Raw genomic sequence first — 19,292 nt, 5'->3', positions numbered from 1 at the left:
CTTTACTTAGCTGATGTAACTCTTTAGTTTCCTCTGCTCTCTCAGCCTTTAAGTAGGCTTAAGCTATCTTCCGATATGCAGATCAGGGTATTAGTTATTGCTTTCACCTTTCGTGGGCGCTATGGAACATCCATAATATAATCTTCTAACAATTCAAGCCTTTGTCTGTGAGGTGGACTCAATTCTTTCTTTTAACTTATACCGGAGTCTCCTATATCTGTAGGAATGTCAACATATATGCTGTATGGATAATAGTCTGAAATCTTAAGTGCGTTCATAATGCAACTAACTCTGGATCATTGGTCAAATAATTCCTTTCGTGCCTTCTCAGCTTTCTTTAAAAGTAAGCAATTACTTTTCCTGGTTGTTCTGCCACTTGTTTCATGAATACTTGGCTTATCTTAGTGCCCACACCTATTTTAATTTTGTGCAACTCATACGATCTCGAATATTACTTTTGATTTTACTTCCCGTTCCTTAGACACGACAGGTGCCACTTTGTTATAGGGTGCATACAATGTTGTAGTGAGACAGTTGTTACAAGATCACTTCTTCTTTAGGTCATTATGCTTATATTGAAGCCTTCTTCCTTATTTCCTTAGTTAGTCTCTCGTTGTAGCACTTAGGGAAGACCCTCTGACTCATGTAAATCTGGGAGCTTTTTACATCGTATACCTGACGAAATCTTTGATGTACTTACTCGCCTATAATTATCCTTAGTTACTTACCTCTGCCCCTTGCGCTCATAGGGTTACTTCTGAACTAAAATTTTGACTATCTCCCCATTGGCACTCTCTTTTATTTCTCTAATACTTATATGAAACCTTTAACTACCATAACTCCTATCTGAATATTTCTCAAGGATTACGATGTCATATCTGTGAGGCTGAATTTCCTGTGCTGGGTTTAAGTATGTTTATCTTGCATGATCTGCTGATTTATCTGAGACCTCTTATCTAGCCATAACTAGGCCTTTCCTGTATCAACTACTAACTACTCATCAGTCCATGCTCATATCTATATTCTGTGTAACCTCTCTTGGGTTATGTCTTTTGTCTTAACTTGCCTTTTGCACTGGCTCCTAATGTATCAAGTGTTCATTCGCACTTTGTTTATCAATAACATCTTGTGTGGGAACCCTTACTACCTCTCCCCGGCGTCGTGCTTGCATAATGTTCTGGAGTCTTAGCATATCTGTAGGATCTGAATAAATGCAGCATCATTCCTTTCGCCATTTTATCACATTCTTCCTTTACTCTTCCATAGTTACCTCAACCACTTAATTCCGACATAATACCATATCACACCATCTTCCCCCCTTTAGAGGAGTATTAACATTTAATGCTATGAAGACTTATAAATATTTCACCTCTTCATCTCCGACGTCTTTTCACGCCTTCATTGACTCTTATTCGCCTTGAGGTAACCCTTCTGTACCAAGGATAATTGAATATATTATGCACGACGGTGACACATACTGTAAATGGCACACTTAGTGCCTTAAGCTTAACTTTGCTCAAAGTTTTTTGCTTTGGCGGAGCATCTTCCTGAATGACCATTAAAGGTTATTCTTCTGTTGTCCATTCTATTATTGCTGGAATGTGATCTTTGAAATGCTCTTGATGTCGACTATTATCACATCATTCGATCCCTAATTGATGTTCATTTTATCTTGTTCACTAGCCCATGCTGATTTCTATTACTCCGAAGGTCTAAATATTTGTTCTAGTAATCACGTTGGACTCACCAACTCATTTCTCGAAGTGAGGATATGACTTTTGGCCTATACTCTTTTATTGTCTCAAGGCATGTCACCTCTTGTCTTTTCCTTAACTTGACTATAAACTCTGTCATCATATCATATTTTGATTTACCGTTATCACCCATTTATCATATCTTACTCATAATAGCTCGTTTACTCTCTTCTTATTCTCTTGCTAATATTTTCGTCTATTACCTTATTCTGAAAACTTCAACAAAATATTCTTTCACTTTTAGCTCCCCTTGATCTATCCACGGGTTCTTCAGGTCGCCTGGCATTCTCTCTTTACTAGGGACGGGAGCCATACAAAGGTAAATATTTATCCCTTCTGAGATTCCAGTGCCAATCTTCTAAATTTTTCTGGACATTCTAGTATTCATATCTAAATGTACTATTCTAGAGTTCACTATTGGGGTGTCTCACCAGGACAACTATTACCACGTTTGCAATATCCTTCGGAAATGTCAGCTAATGCTAACAATCCATCCACCATTTTGGGCTACTCTAAGCCCCGCTAGATTATTATATCCCATCCTTCTCTTAAACAATATCTGTTAGCTCCCACATGGCATAACTAAGATGGGTGTGGCCAATTGTACATACCTCTATTATTGTTGACGATAACTCAAATTCTTATATTCCTCTGCCTGAATTTTAAATACTGATAATCTTCACTAACTAGGTACCTCGTACCCTCCTTAACCTTGCTTCAATTACATGTTGAAACTTAAACTTTTACCTTATGATACTCCCATAGATTGCTATTCACGGGGTGTATTTGATATTCTAGGGAGTTAAGCTGGAAATTTGCACATCTGGTATGCACGATCTGATAGGGCCTCAAACAGGGCCACGTCGTCAAGAACTCTCTCTATTAATGCCCTCATTTGGTTATATATTAGCCCACTGGCTAGCTGTAATTTTATTCTAATTGAAAGCATCTCTGTATCATTAGCGATCATAAGTCTTGGCTCAAACTCTTATGACTCAGCTCTATAGCACGATTTGGATTTGAAAGAAAGGTAACATACTCCTATATGCCTTGTAGCTTCCTGTTTATATAATGTGGTGCACAACACATCTATAAAGAAGGCTCTACTAGACACGGCTTGTAGACTCCCTAGGATAGAACTGCTCTGATACCAAGTTTGTCACGCCCTAAACCTGGAGAGGCGTGGCAGACACCCGGTGCCATATTTGGCCCGAGCGTACTATTCTGTAACTGTGAAATCTGGAGGGGTAACCCTTAACTTAGGCCAGTGAGGCCATATTCTGAATAATCTAAAAATATCGTCTCTCTCATCTGAGGGGTAAACATTCACAAAAGCTCAGCGTACTATTCTGTAACTGTGAAATCTGGAGGGGTAACCCTTAACTTAGGCCAGTGAGGCCATATTCTGAATAATCTAAAAATATCGTCTCTCTCATCTGAGGGGTAAACATTCACAAAAGCTCATATATATATATATATATATATATATATATATATATATATATATATATATATATATATATAAAACTATGCAGGCTGATGAGACCTCCATGAACATCTATTGATATACAAAATATACAGGACTCGTCTATAAGGCTCTAGAGATAATTGAATTGAACCATGGTCAGGATAGGGCCTCGACCTACCAATCAAACCTGTATATATAAAATTGACTGCAAGGTCTAGACCTGGTAACTCCGAGGGAGTGGAGCTTACCAACCAAGCTGATGTTTGACTCTGTCTGCTGGGAAGTTCTATCCAGCTGTCTATCAGGTCCTACAAGCAAGGAATGCAGCATCCCCAGCAAAAGGGACGTCAGTACGAAATAATGTACCGCGTATGTAAGGAACAAAATAACTGAAAGTTGAAACTGAACTGATAATATAATAACTGAAAGTAACTGGGAGTCAAAGATGATCTGAAGATATGCTTACTTGTTGATACTGACTCAACTCTCTCAATATAGTAAATAAAATAGTTGTCCGGCCCTATAAGGCTCGGTACATATAACTTCTCTATCGTAGTAGGCTCGCTCATAGGCGCTCGGCCATACTAGGCTCTGTATCTATGCCATTCTGGGATCCCTCATAGGCACTCGGCCACAGTAGGCTCAGTATATAACTTACCATTTGATCAGAGGTTGCCCAATAGGGGCCTACCCACCGATTATAGCTCGGTGGTGGTGAAAGTACTATAATACTGTATATATATATATATATATATATATATATATATATATATATATATATATATATAGACTCTCTGCTCTCTTGGTTGAAAGAAGACAATACTTAGCTTACTAAAAAGTCCCAATAAGGGAGAATACTGTAATTTATGAGACTAGGATAATATGAATAAATTTAGGAATACGAACATCTCTTTATGTCTCGTTATCAAACACATGTAGGTACGAGATCATGCCAAAATGAAGGAAAGGTTTAGCCTCAACATACCTTAAACTTTTTGAGTCCTTAATAGCTTCCAAGCAACTCTTTAAACAACTCAACTCAGTCTACCATAGCATAAGAAGATTCAAAATCGGTGCTGAGTAAAGGCTAAGTCCGTGACTTAAGCTAGTAGCTCGTTTATTAAATTTGGGAAGCATCTGCCCTGTAACAAGGGCCTTCACCAATACCATGTACCAACAGTCCAACAACACCAATCAATCTACACAACAACAAGTGCACAAATGTCACACACGAAACTGCTATTTAACACGATGAGCGGCATGCTTGGATTGGAACCAAACCCCAACTCTTTTTCCCATATCCCATGTACTTACAACACCAACAATAGGTCCAGCATATAAACATATATATTGACATGACATTCCAGCCTAAAATCCATCATAAAAGTAACATCAAACAGCCCCACAAGATAAAGAAACGACATGAACAACGTCTAGGTATTGTGTGGTGGCTTCTTCTCCTATTTACAACATCATCAACATACTCAAAATATTGACAAGCATAACAACAATAAGAACATTATAACCAAGCTATTCCCCACGATTAACAGCCATATGAAGTCATATATCCAACTCCAAAATAGTCCAATAAGAGACAACAATTTCTTATACTTCTTCAAGTTCTATCTTATAATTCTTCATCCAAATAACTTAACCAACACATAGATAAGATTAATCCCAAGAAATAGGGTGTTATACATACCTTAAATAATATGAAAAAACTTGAACCAAAGCTTCCCTTAGCTTATAAGAACCCTTAATCACATAACAACACCATAGAGACTCTTTTTCACTTAGGCTAACGTTTGAGGTTAGGTTTAGGTAAAACACCATTGGATTCGACTTGGAACACTTAAGAACTGTTAGAGAGGTGTTGAGAGAGTTTGGGAACTGTCCTTGGTCGAAAATGACCAAAAATAAGCCGTCCAAGCCCTTTAAAATGTTCAAGGGTTGTCCACCGCCTAAGTGGGTCCTATTGAGAGCTGCTTGCGCGGTCTCGCGAAAATACGAATATCTCTCTACTCTGATGTCGTATCGATGAACGGTTTAATGTGTAGATCTTCAATTTGATATGTGGATCATCCCGTAATTCCAAGTATATTGGTAGAAAAGCTCAGCTACATTTGACCTAATTTTCAACATATTTATGAATGTAACTTGTGATGACCTTTGTAAACTTTTGTTCCACAACTCGCTTGACTTCAAAATACAACACACGACTATGATATGACTAAATAACTCATAGCATAACCTCCTTATAATGTTAATCACCCTAGTCTCACAATAAAAATATATGTTATAACCTTCCCAACTTGCCGACTTTCGACGAAACTTATTATCTTCAATTCGTTTAGCTTCTAAGCCTTCAAAGCCTTCAAACCCTCTTGGTACTTGGTATTCATGATCTTAAATATTTGTAACCTCCACGTTAACATTATTAACTAACTTTGTAAACTTTTCAAAGATGATTTCATTTATGAGCTTTCATATATTAACTTATGACGTACTCTTACGTACGAAAATATGGGGTGTAACATACAGGTTTTGGTGTCAATCTGCAGATCTCGTAGTTGCGAGATCTGGCTTGTTAGCCCTCTTTTGAGGTCTAATGATCGCATTTGCGATAAGGCACTGGTGGGTTGGTTCTTTGGTTTAGCAAACATTTGATCGCATTTGCGGACTCTGGGAGTTCACATTTGTGACCATTGAGTCGCTTTTGCGACTTGGAGATGTGGGTTGCCAGCTTCACAAATGCGAAGCTTAGCTCGTATTTTGCGATTGAGATGTGTATCGCATTTGCGAGAATTTTGTCGCATTTTGCGACTTTTATGCATCTGATGTTTGCGACCAGTGTGTCGCATTTGCAGGCATCGCATTTGCAAACAAGTGTTTACAAATGCGACACCTGCAGCTAGGTAAAAGAGGGGGGAAATGAGACTTCACTCATTTTACACCATTTCTCAACCCCAAATACTATAGAGTCAATTTTTGAAGAATTGTTTCTTCCCAAATTCATTGGTAAGCAACTCTAATTCATTTTATATCAATTCCCACATTACATTTCATGAGTTTTTAACATCAAATCATTGAATTTTATGGTAGAAATTAGGGATTTTGGGTAAAAATTAGGGATTCTGTAAAATTGAAATCTAGACCTCAAATTGAGGTCGGATTTCAAAACAAGTCATATAACCGTGCTCGAGGGTTAATGGGTAATCGGGTTTACGTTCAAATCTCGAATTTCGACCAAGCGAGCCTGGGTTTGACTTTTGTTTACATTTTCATAAATGATCAAAATTGAACCTTTTTCATTCATGGGTAGTTTCTAAAGCTTATTTTAAATTGTTTGATCGATAATTGGCCAGATTCAGTTGGTTTGGAGGCTTGATCGAAAGGCAAGGTCGTGGTTGATTAGTTGATTTGATTGCAGAGTGAGGTAAGTATCGTGTTTAACTTTGACTTGAGAGAATTATGACTTGTTGGTCTATTTTCTATGCGAACTATGTGTGGGGACAGTATATATGCAAGGTGACGAGTATATATGCGTCGTCATGGGTTAAAGCATGCGGGTGAAAGTTGATACATTGTACCATGTTGCTTCTCTTACCATGTCTTCTGTGCTTTAGTTAGATTTTTATTCTTTGATTGTCCGCTTCGTGTTTATTGATTAACTTGAAGTTGTTGGGATATCGAAAGTTGAATTTGCATATCATAACACCACGATTGAAGTTGAAATTGGTTTCACACCTTAGTTGATACATTGGATTATTATTGCTGCTTGGGGAGGACGAGTGAAAATTACAAAGGGTGATGCCGTGCCATACTGGCATATTGTTAACATTGAATAAGCGAATGTGAGGATTAAAGCACGAAGGGTGATGTCGTGCAATTGATTGCTTATTATTCATTTGTTATATCATGTGAGGATTAGAGTAAACCACGAAGGGTGATGCCGTGCCATTTCTTATATTATATCATTATCATATGCTGAGGATGAGAGTAAAAGCACGAAGGGTGATATCTTGCCATTGCATTTATCATATTACATGGTGAGGATGAGAGTAAAAGCACGAAGGGTGATGCCGTGCCATTTGCTTATTTCATTGCTTTACTAGATTCCGGATTTGTGAATTATTTTGCTGCTTTGTTGTTCATTTAGGAAAGAGGATATTTGGTGATTTTGTACTTATCGTTCATATCTTAATCCCTTTTTACATGTTCTCTCCCCGTTATTATTTTAAATCCCATTTTGTACTAATTATTTCTGTTGCTTTATGTGTATATCTGCACAGGTTTTTAGTATGTGCCTTGTCATAGCCTCGTCACTACCTCGTCAAGGTTAGGCTCGTCACTTACAGAGTACATTGGGTCGGTTGTACTCGTGCTACACTTCTGCACTTCTAGTGCAGATTCTAGTTTTTCTCCCAGCGGGGTTTACCGGTGCTTCTACTCGATCATATCAACATCTGGAGACTTGAGGTAGACTTGCACGGCAATCGCAGTCCCTGGAGTCCCTTTCCTTATCTAGATTTACTTTTTATTCTGTTTCGAACAGCTATACTTTTATTCAGACATTAGTTGTAGCACTTTTAGTATACTCTTGTACTTGTGACACCAGATTCCAGTATTGGCTAGTCGGTGTTAGAGTAATAATGTCTACTTTAAAATTTTACAGCTTTATTTCTTATTATATTGCTTTCAATTATCTAAAAATGACTACTTATTTTCTAATGTTGGCTTGTCTAGCAAGTGAATGTTAGTCACCATCACGGCCCCACGGTTAGATTTTCGGGTCGTGACAAATCAGTTTTTGTGAAAAGTAGGAAGATCATAGAAAATGTACTGCTTACTCAAAAGATTCTCACTAGTATATGATAGAGAGGTAAGTCAGCTAATCTGGTGATCGAACTTGACATGGAAAAAGCTTATGATAGGGTTTCATGGATCTATGTCACTAAGGTGATAAAATGGATGGGTTTTGCTAACTTATTCGTTGATATAGTGTGGAGGTTGATGGTTAATAATGGGTATTCAGTGTTTATCAATGGGCAGGCTCATGGTTTCTTCCATTCTACTACGGATGAAGCAAGGAGATTCTTTCCTGCTTTATTCTTTCTCTCGGGGAAAAGTACTGACCCCTGAATTCATTGTTGACAACAAGGAGTTTTAGGGTTATGACATGCCAAATTGGAGTTCAAATTTGAAGTGTTTTGCTTATGCAAATGATACTATTATCTTTGCATTTGCTGAGAGGAAGTCTTTATGGATAAGCATGGAAGTTCTGAATGGGTATGAGAAGGTTTTAGGTTAGATAGAGAATAGAGCTCATATTAGATTTAAATAATGTGGCATATTAAATCTAGTTTACTACTAACAGTATTCAGAAGATATTAATCTAAAAATACATTCATATATATTTTTTGTTAACCGGCCAATGCGATAAACTAGCGATAAATCGGCCAATGCGATAAAGGTTTCAAGTGAAATATATATATTTTGTATACTTCATAAAATTCCTTAAATGAAATACAATATCAAAGTATCAAGATAATGTAATACAATCATTCTTGAATAGACAACACGTTAAAGCAACTTCCTAACGAAGTTATACTTTTCACTTGACATCACTGCAGGTTAGTATTGTACATGAATTTTAAACTAGAAAGTATAAAAGGAAAACTAGACATCTCATTTCTACATATTTACAAGACAAAGTATAAATTTATCATATTACAAGACTTGGATTATTAACACACCCAAAAACAGCAAAATAAGTCACCAAATTCAAGTTACAAGCTAATGGTCTTGATATCCAACAAGCCTCCAAAATTACATACATATGTGTGACATATACATCATGTACAAGTTCCAAAACTATACAAAACTTAGGTGCATATGCAAATGTGATCTCCACAAAAGCTCCGAAAATGTCTACTCCAAAAGGCCCTTTTCAAATCTCGTTTTCGCTCATTACCTACGATAGAAAACAACTATCGCTAATCCTAAAGCTTAGTGGCGTAAAACTTTAGCCTTGGGGCCATTAGATTCTCCAATTTCTCTTTTTTAGTCATAGCTAGCTCAAACGAAACATAAATTTAAAGCAAGCAAATATACCAAAGGTATCGAATATTAAACATTGAAGTGTTTCCAAATATCAATATCAATATTCAAGAATCAAGTGTCAAGAAAGCGTATAACATCAATCCAAGAAAGTTTGCCAAATCTGCATTTTCGCCTAATACGTACGTCATGCCATCACACAAAGCATAATAAGATATCAAGATGGAACAAAACCCAAATTCAAGTAGGGTCGAAATTCAATAGTCATGAGAATCAAGAACCATATTAAGAACGACTTTCTAGTTCGTACTTAATACGGATAAGTTCCATAAGATGAACTACAAATCCAAAGTCAATATGGCAAAAGATCCGAATAATGAGGCATGCCAAGATGAGTGACAAAGCCGCTGCCACAAGAAGGATAAAGTCCCAACAAGAATGCAAAATGATCAAGCAATCCATACGTGTGGGCGATTTAGCGAATATCTTGCAATAATATCAATTCAACAATATAAAGTGAAGAGAAAGGAAGTAAAAGTTCAATTAATTTCCAAATATCCAGCAAGTGCAGAGATTTCTAGATCAAGTTTATACAAAAACCTTTGTATTTGACCACAAAACAGTTCAACCACAACTTGAGTACTTTCGAATCGTTTACGTCATAGGCCAACCAAATCCGTTCACTTCCTCAAATACTTCCCCTTAGATTTTACAAGGGTAATATATACCGTAAAAACATAATAAAATATCTATATAAGTTTGGTGATTTCAACATATCGAATTAAACATGATATTCGTGAAAATCACCGTAAATGTATGAAACATAAATTCTAGACAGTATCACTATCTTGTGTTGTAGATAAGTTTTGGAGATGTAAACGAAAATACTAGACTTTATGGTCTTCATGAGAGCTGTATATATATTTCTTGGCGTTCCAAAGAATCTTGAATCACCCCCATATCAGGTTTGTACAAAGAGTTATGCTCAAAATACTAACAGTAGTACATGGAGGGTTTGTAAAATAGAAAATCTGGGCAGCACCTGCCTTGTACTTTATTACCCCATTTTGGGTAAATACAAGTAAAACTAGGTTTATGTGCCTGAACATGAGTTATAGAACTATGAAAAAGCTTTTCAAAAAATCTTGGCTCACACAAAACGGAGTTCTATACAAGAAGCTATGAAAAAAATACTAACAGTTGTCTAGTATAAAAACATGATTTAGTAACTTACCCCAAAAGAGGAGAGCAACTTGAGCTTCACCGAGAACTAGTTTGGCTAGTTGGTTAAGTGAAAACATTTGTTGATTTTCATGTAGTATTTCATGTGATAAGAAGGAGAGGGGTTTGGGGTTTTCTTTCGCATGAATGAATGAAATATGATAGGAGGTTATGGAAAAGCAAGTCACAAAAGTAATACATTTGAACTTTGGAGAAGTATGAAAAAGGTGGCTCTCCATGCTACTAAATATCTTTAGATTATAGAAGGTTTGCTGCCAAAAATATTATATATATCTATTGTATTTGATAACATTTCATCAAAATAATGTTAAGTTTTAAACATAGCAACACCATGACTTCTTCGTACATATTAACACAATCTAAAGTAGGCAATTTTCATATATCGTCAATTTCACGTTTAGGAAGTGCAAAGTAAAATCTATCCTCATTATAAAGATGTTCAATTGAGAATGAAAATATTAGTCTAAAACTTTGGGGTGTTACAACTCTCTCCCCCTTAAATAAATTTTGTCCCGAAATTTACCTTATATTAGTCCCGAAACAAATGTGGATGTCGAACTCGCATATCCTCTTCTTGCTTCCATGTAGCTTCTTTGCCACAATGATTTCTCCAATGGACTTTCACTTAGAGAATTCTCTTATTTCTAAGCACTTTTATCTCATGCGCTAAGATTCGGATTGGTCCTTTGATCATGCCAAACTCTAGTCCTAAAAAGGATAAGCGGTCGCTGCAAATATAATCCGGTCTAAGAGTCCGTAGTCGAATCCCACAGAGAACTAAGGCTTAGCTATAATTGTTCAATATTGCTAAGAAACACAAGTCCAAACAATTTCCTAATTATAAAGATTATAATGTTTATTTTTATCTAATTAACTAACAAATACTAGAAAGCAGTACAACTATCAATTAACAAGGATAAGGATTGAAGACAAGACTAAGGAGGTCTATAGTTATAATTTTTCCAATTGTCGGAATCCTTCCCGCTGTGTCTTCTATAATTTCGCCTAAGTATTCTCTACCGATCGTGAGTACTTTAGTTGTCGTAATTCTCTCTCGAGCAATTGCCGCAATTTACTAGATGTATTCTCTGGAACTACACTAACTAACACTTACTTCACCGCTCACTACGATCGCACCAAAGTTTCGTTATCTCTAATCCCGCCTTTAAACCCTCCGTATTGATCTCTCACATACGTTAGGAGTGATGTTGTTCAACAACTACCTAAATATATACTCTCTCTCGAGCAGTACACACTAAATAGGCATAGTCAATTGATGGCCATTCAATCAATAGCAACAAACACATAGTTGAACAAGTAGAGAAATCCAACGGCTCAATTATATTAAAACATAACACGAATTCATCCTTCAAAAGATTCTATCAAAACCCTTGATAACAAATTAGCTATTCATAATAGTATGCATAACTACAACACTAGAATTCATAATCAATAATGGAAATAGGAAGAAGGAAGTGAGAAACTTATAGAAGAATTCTCCGCCTTGCTCCTAGTGTGTTCTTCCCTCCTTAGGTCGAATCCCCAGTCTCCTTAGCCTCCTTAGGTCTAAATTATGTCAAAAGTCCTCCAAATATCATTTTTCCATGAATATATACCAAGTAGGGTCGGGCCCAAACAATTATATTTCTCCTATGCGAAAAAGGACAGTTTACCCCATAGAACGTGCGCGGCCGCAGATTAACCGCAGATTTTGGCCAGTTTCTACCTCACATCCACGGCCAGTGCGCGGCCGCGCATTTTTTGCGCATTGTTCACCCTGTTCTATTTGGAATTTGGAAACAATCAAACCACGAAAGTTGTAGCACTTTGAATTAGCTTTCCAACCATATATTGTGGAGCGCAAATGGAGTTCTGAGTGAAATGTTATGTGCATTGTACTAGACAGTGCACAATATACCTACTCGATTCTTCGCTCATTATTAACTATCATCCGTTGATCCCCGAACACGATCCCGGCTTAATTCCTTAGGCTTTACTCAGACTGCAAAGCTCCAAATCACTTAAATTCATTCCATAACATCTACATAGCTCGGAATCACTCCTACAAGGCATAAAACACACAATTAGTGCAAAACACTATTGATTAAAGCTCAAACTCAATTAAAGTGCAGTAAATTACAGTGTAATAAGCGACTAAAATACTTAATTATAGCCTATTATCAACACCCCACACTTAAACCATTGCTCGTCCTCGAGTAATCAAACTATACTTTATATAGACACGACCTTTTTAAACAATTCTCCTAACTCATCACATCAAGAATACTTAAAATAGACTAAGCACAAAAGCGTAACATCTTCACCTCAAGATTTGACATACAAGTACCATGCATTATTCATAACTCACCCACTTACTCTAACATAGAGGTCACTGACATTACCTTTCCTTCATGAATCAAGTGCCCTCACACAACAAAAGAGAGTAATTCCACACAATAAAATTTAAGAACACTTAGGAACTCAAGATAGAAAAAATTCACTCACTCTCACAAATAACATTCATATGCCACAAAAGATGCACCATAGGCCTGCCCGTAGTGTACTACTCTGCTAATCAAGCTCATTCAGTCTAGGATCAAGTAGGACTTTATTTGGTTGTAATGTAGGCTGCGGGACGGGTAGAATACATTTTGATATAAGAGTGACTACACCTCCCTAATCACTTTAATACATATACTTTAATATTCAAACCCATACCTATGTCAAACCAAACTCCACCTTCACATCAATGTATATTACCCCATACTTCTTTAAGCACAATTACATCAAGAGTCACCACTTATCAAGGAATATTTTTTTTTCACAGCAATACAACTATTTTTTCCTTTTCCTTCTTTTTTTTAATTCAAGTGGCTCTTACTTTTTCAAAACAGTGTACCTTTCTCCTTATTTCATTAGTTCCACTCAAAGGCCAAACCAACCACCCCACACTTTAACTTTTACACAGTTCATAACAATTCAAGTGCCATGAGAGGTTAGAAGGTTCAAATAGATGGTTAATTAAAATAAATGGGTAAGCCTTGTAATGTGGTTGCCAAAGAAACATGATTACAGGCTCAAAGGGGTTAACTATGATACATAACAATTAGGCGGGTAATATATATATATGGCTCAACAAAGAAATGCCTATATCACTTCCAAGTCTGAACAGAACTACTATTTTGCTTTGCAAACACACGGGGCAAGTTCTAGACATCAAATGCAATGCATAGAATAACACACAAACCTCTCATACACAAGGCATATAACTCACTCATGATTGGTTTCACCATAACACTCTAGTCAAAGCAGTTAAGCAAAGTTAAGCCTATACAATTCGAGGTACTTATACACGAGTCAAAAACTGAGCCTAAGCGTCACAACCAAAGTACTCGCTATTCTCAAGGCATAACAAAGTCAAGAGATATTGCTTCAATTCAAAACACAACACAATGGCTCCTATTCCTAAAAAAATAAAACTAGCTACACCCGGTTCAAACAAAACCCTTGGAAAAGAACCGCGGTACAAAGAAAAACCAAGGGGTAATTGTTACACTACCTAACAAAAGAAATAATTTTTTTTTGTCTTTTTTCCGTTCGACTTAAATCCCTCAAGAAAATTGTCTAATAGATCCATCGTCGGAAAAAGTCCAATCTTTTCTATTTTTGTAAAAAAAAATTATTCAATTAAACTAACACAACTAAAATAGCATGGAATGTCACCTAAACAATCTCCTCACCCCACACTCAAAATTGTGCATTGTCCCCAATGCATACCCATAAATACAAGAGAACTCACTGGTAGGCCAAAAGCCGAAGCACTAGCAGCTCATGGGGTACTCAGACTTCTCCCAGGCCTGGTCCTTCGTGTGGGTACCTCACACGTAGTTCCAACCATCTGGTTTGCTGTTGCATCCTTCCAATGGATTTGCGTTCCATGCTCCTAGAAAATCAAAAATCAACACTACAAATATAATACAATTAAAAAAATAAAAATAAAAAGAAAGTAGTAAAGATGGGTTGCCTCCCAACAAGCGCTTGATTTAACGTCGCGGCACGACGTGAATCACTTTTTGCCTCCACCTCGAGCTTATGAATTGAACCCCAAGTTTTGATTCAAGCTTATGATTATGCTCTTGGGGCGATATAAATTGTTGCGAGCCAAAAATTAAGTGATTTTTTATGCACATTTTGTCTTTCAACCGAGGAGTGTCACCTTGCCTAGCCGGCCTTGAAAATTTCAGAATATAGTGCTCATCCACCTCTTCCTTTGACTCTTGCATTGGCTCATACAGATCAATTTCCATTTCACCATCTAAACTTAATGTAGAGAAGTGTTTGGAATGAGGTCCAACGCGCTCAAATACATGAACTTCAAGATTCTCAACCTCCTCAACACCAATCACACTAGAGTCAACTAAATTTGTATCTTCAATGTCCCTGGTTGGCTCTAGTATTACTTCTTCAACATCGGCATCCTCAAATTCTAGTTGGTTAGATTGTTGGTGGTCTACTCTGACCTCCTCCATTAGAACCTCAATTTCGGTATCTAATGCATGCTCCTCTTAGCTACTATCCACAATATTGGCTTGTTGAGCATTAAATGCTTCAACTAGTTGACTCACTTGTGCCTCCAGGTTGTGAGTAGTAGCATCTTGCCTTTGTATGTGCAGTTGATTCTCATTATTTTGTTCCACAAGGCACTTTAGCATATCTTTGATCTCATTCAGGTCATCATCCCTGGGTTTTTTGTTCCTATTAACATTACAAGAAAAAGTAGAACCATCATAGTTAGGGGTTGGGGGAAAATAAGAAATATAAGCACAACCATGAAAGTGACCATCTTGACCACCACACATATCCTCTACATTCCACACATAATATTGAGTTGGTGCACATAACTCGCTCTCGGGAATATTTTGATAATTTTGCCAGGGGTGATTTTCTCCATAATATGCCTAAGGAGGATTAAAAGTAGAATTACCAACATCAAAACTCTCATAATTCCAAGATGCCATGTTTTTAAAATCAACAAGTAAAACAAAAAAAATCAAATACAAAAAATAAAAAAAAAAGTTCAAATTTGAAACCTAGCAATATGTACACCTACGACTACACCGTTAGTTCCCCGACAACGGCACCAAAATTTGATCAGGCCCAAATCTAGTCCTAAAAAGGATTAGCGATCGCTACAAATATAATTCGGTCTAAGAGTCCGGAGTCGAATCCCATAGAGAACTAAGGCTTAGCTATAATTGTTCAATATTGCTAAGAAACACAAGTCCAAACAATTTCCTAATTATAAAGATTATAATGTTTATTTTTATCTAATTAACTAACATATACTAGAAAGCAGTACAACTATCAATTAACAAGGATAAGGATTGAAGACAAGACTAAGGAGGTCTAGAGTTATGATTTCCCCAGTTGTCGGAATCCTTCCCGCTGTGTCTTCTATAATTTCGCCTAAGTATTCTCTACCGATCGTGAGTACTTTGGTTGTCGTAATTCTCTCTCGAGTAATTACCATAATTTACTAGATGTATTCTCTCGAACTACACTAGCTGGCACTTACTTCACCGCTCACTACGATCGCACCAAGGTTTCGTTATCTCTAATCCCGCCTTTAAACCCTTCGTATTGATCTCTCACATACGTTAGGAGTGATGTTGTTCAACATCTACCTAAATATATACTCTCTCTCGAGCAGTACATACTAAATAGGCACAGTCAATTGATGGCCATTCAATCAACAGTAACAAACACATAGTTGAACAAGTAGAGAAATCCAACGGCTCAATTATATTAAAACATGGCACGAATTCATCCTCCAAAAGGTTCCATCAAAACCCTAGATAACAAATTAGCTATTCATAATAGTATGCATAACTACAACACTAGAATTCATAATCAATAATAAAAATAGGAAGAAGGAAGTGATAAACTTGTAGAAGAATTCTCTGCCTTGCTCCTAGTGTGTTCTTGCCTCCTTAGGTCGAATCCCCAGTCTTCTTAGTCTCCTTAGGTCTAAATTATGTCAAAAGTCCTCCAAATACCGTTTTTTCATGTATATATACCAAGTAGGGTCGGACCCAAACAAATATACCTTCTCCTACACGAAAAAGGACAGTTTTTTCGGACAGAACATGCGCGGCCGCGGATCACCCGCGGATTGACCGCGGAGTTTGGCCAGTTTCTGCCTCACATCCGAGGCCAGTGCGCGACCGCGCACTTGTCGCGCATGTTTCACCCTGTGCGGTTTAGAATTTGGACAAACATAAAACATAAAAGTTGTAGCCCGTTAAATTAGCTTTCCAACCATATATTATGGAGCTCAAATGGACTTTTGAGAGAAATGTTATGTGCATTTTACTAGACAGTGCGCAATATACCTACTCGATTCTTCGCTCGTTCTTAACTATCATCCGTTGATCCACGAACACGATCCCGGATTAATTCCTTGGGCTTTTACTCAGATTTCAAAGCTATAAATCACTTGAATTCATTCCATAACATCTACATAGCTCGGAATCACTCCTTCAAGGCATAAAACACACAATTAGTGCAAATCACTATCAATTAAAGCTCAAACTCAATTAAAGTGCAGTAAATTAGAGTGTAATAAACGACTAAAATACGTAATTATAGCCTATTATCATCCTTCTTCATATGTCAAATCAGGATTGGCTCAATAGATTCAACAGGAAGAACATGAGATGAATCTGAGCGGTATCTTCTAATCATAGACGTTATGGATCTTTTCTAACTTAGGTGGAAGATCTAGTTTATAAGCAACTGAGCCAACTCTCTCAAGTTTTTCATAAGGTACAATAAATCAAGGACTAAGTTTACCTTTTTTTATCAAATTCTCATATTCTTCTTCCATGGAAAAACCTTTAAAAATACCTTATCGCCCGTTTGATACTCAATTTCATGCCTCTTAAGATCGGCATAAGACTTTTGCCTATCTGAAGTAATTTTTAAGCGATCCTTGATGATTTTTACGTTATCTTCAGTTTGTTGCAAAATTTCAGGACCAACCAGTTTCCTTTCACTAAATTCACTCCAATATATAGGAGTTCTACATTTTCTCCCATATAAATCTTCAAAAGGAGGCATTCCTATACTTGATTGGGAGCTATTATTATAAGCTTATTCAATGAGGGATATGTGGTTGTCCCAACTACCTTCAAACGCAATGATAAAGGCTCGAAGCATATATTCTAAGATTTGTATTACCCTATAAAACTGACTTTCTGTATGAGGATGGAACGAAGCAATAAAATTCAACCTACTTCCCAAAGCTTCGTGCAAGCTAGTTGGCAAAGGTCATCACAAGTTACTTTTCATAAATGCGCTGAAAATTATGTCAAATATAGCTGAGCTTTCCTCCCAATATACTTGGAATTATAGGATGATCCACATATCAAATTGAATATCTACGAGTCTAATTTCTAACACATTAAACCATTCATCGATATGACATCGGAGTAGAGAGATATTCGCTTTAATGCAAGGCTGCGCGAGCAGCTTCCTATGGGACCCACTTAGGCGGTTGAGATATCTTGATATATATGTGGGGCCTACAGCTCATTTTAACTCATCATTTTTCACTCTCTTCAGACTCTAGATACCTAAAAACTCTCTCTCAATGTTCTCTCATGATCCAAGACCCAAACCAAGGTTAAACAACACAAATCAAGTGTCGGGAATCCCGTGGCGCTAGTGAGTTTCTTGTTCTTCTTGTGGTTGCTGATTTTGGTGTGGTTCCAACTAGTGTGGCAGGTTGTTTAAAGTGGTTTATGTTCTTTAAAATACTATCTCAAGGTTTTCATATCAACCCTAGGTGATTTCAAGTCTTCCAAAGTGATTCTAGTGACGAGAAATGCGAATTGATTGCTCGTTTCACTTCCTTATTCTTGTGGCTGTGTTGGAAGGATATTTCGTGGTGAACTAAGCTCAAATTGGAGTTGTTCTATCTTTTTAAAGGTAAGAAACCTCTTATTTTACACGTATTTAAGTTTATCCAAGTTATGGCTAAGTCGTTGAAGCTAGAACTTGTGAGATATCGATCAAAAGACTTGTTAGTAATATTGTTGATTGTTGAATTTTTTGGGAGGTGTTCTTGCAGCGTCTTATGGCTGAAAAATTTATGTAATAACCTGAGTATATTGTGGTGTTATTATCAATATTTTCATGAATATAAATAAGAGGGAAAGGGTTCAAAATATAGTGTTATTAGACATGAACCGAGCTTGTTGCTCGATGTGTAATGGTGCTAGTTGTGTTTCATATAGCTACTGGTTGTTGTTTGGGCTGTTTGGTGACTTTTAGTAACTTATGAGACGTATTACAAATAGAGGAGGTACTGTCCGTTTTCTTGTAGAATATTAATTTTGACATATGAGAGTTACAACGCTTATGTGATGACGACGAAGCCGGTTTACTCATTGGAGACGTAAGATCATATTGAGCTTGGTTGACGATTGGATAGAAGATTGAAAAGGTGTGTTAAGGAACTTCCTTCTTTCTTTTGGCAAGATCTAAAGTGAAATGAACATAAACGATATGCTATTTCATAACTGATCTACTCCTAGCAACTAAGATTTTCCATGTTGTTCTTTCCTTATCAAGTTATTCTAAGAAAGCATGTATGATCCTTGAAACCTATTGAGGTTCATAATGATGGTATGGGTGTCCATAATGTTAACCGAAGGTGAAACGACCTTACATCACTCTGAAAGGTTTAGAACATGATTCCATGAGTT

The 19,292-nt window shown here is 36.9% G+C and overlaps 1 long non-coding RNA gene across 1 annotated transcript; it reads left to right on the top strand.

Annotated features, from left to right (window-relative positions):
* The first annotated feature begins 6,103 nt into the window (after positions 1-6,103).
* Positions 6,104-7,894, top strand: LOC138908730 (uncharacterized). Its single transcript, XR_011415133.1, has 3 exons — positions 6,104-6,240; positions 6,588-6,658; positions 7,515-7,894. It is a non-coding gene; the product is annotated as an uncharacterized lncRNA (long non-coding RNA).
* The last annotated feature ends 11,398 nt before the right edge of the window (positions 7,895-19,292 follow it).

This window comes from Nicotiana tomentosiformis, chromosome 3 (assembly GCF_000390325.3).
Source record: "Nicotiana tomentosiformis chromosome 3, ASM39032v3, whole genome shotgun sequence".
Classification (NCBI taxonomy): Eukaryota; Viridiplantae; Streptophyta; class Magnoliopsida; order Solanales; family Solanaceae; genus Nicotiana; species Nicotiana tomentosiformis.
This window is presented reverse-complemented; position numbering and strand designations above follow the sequence as displayed.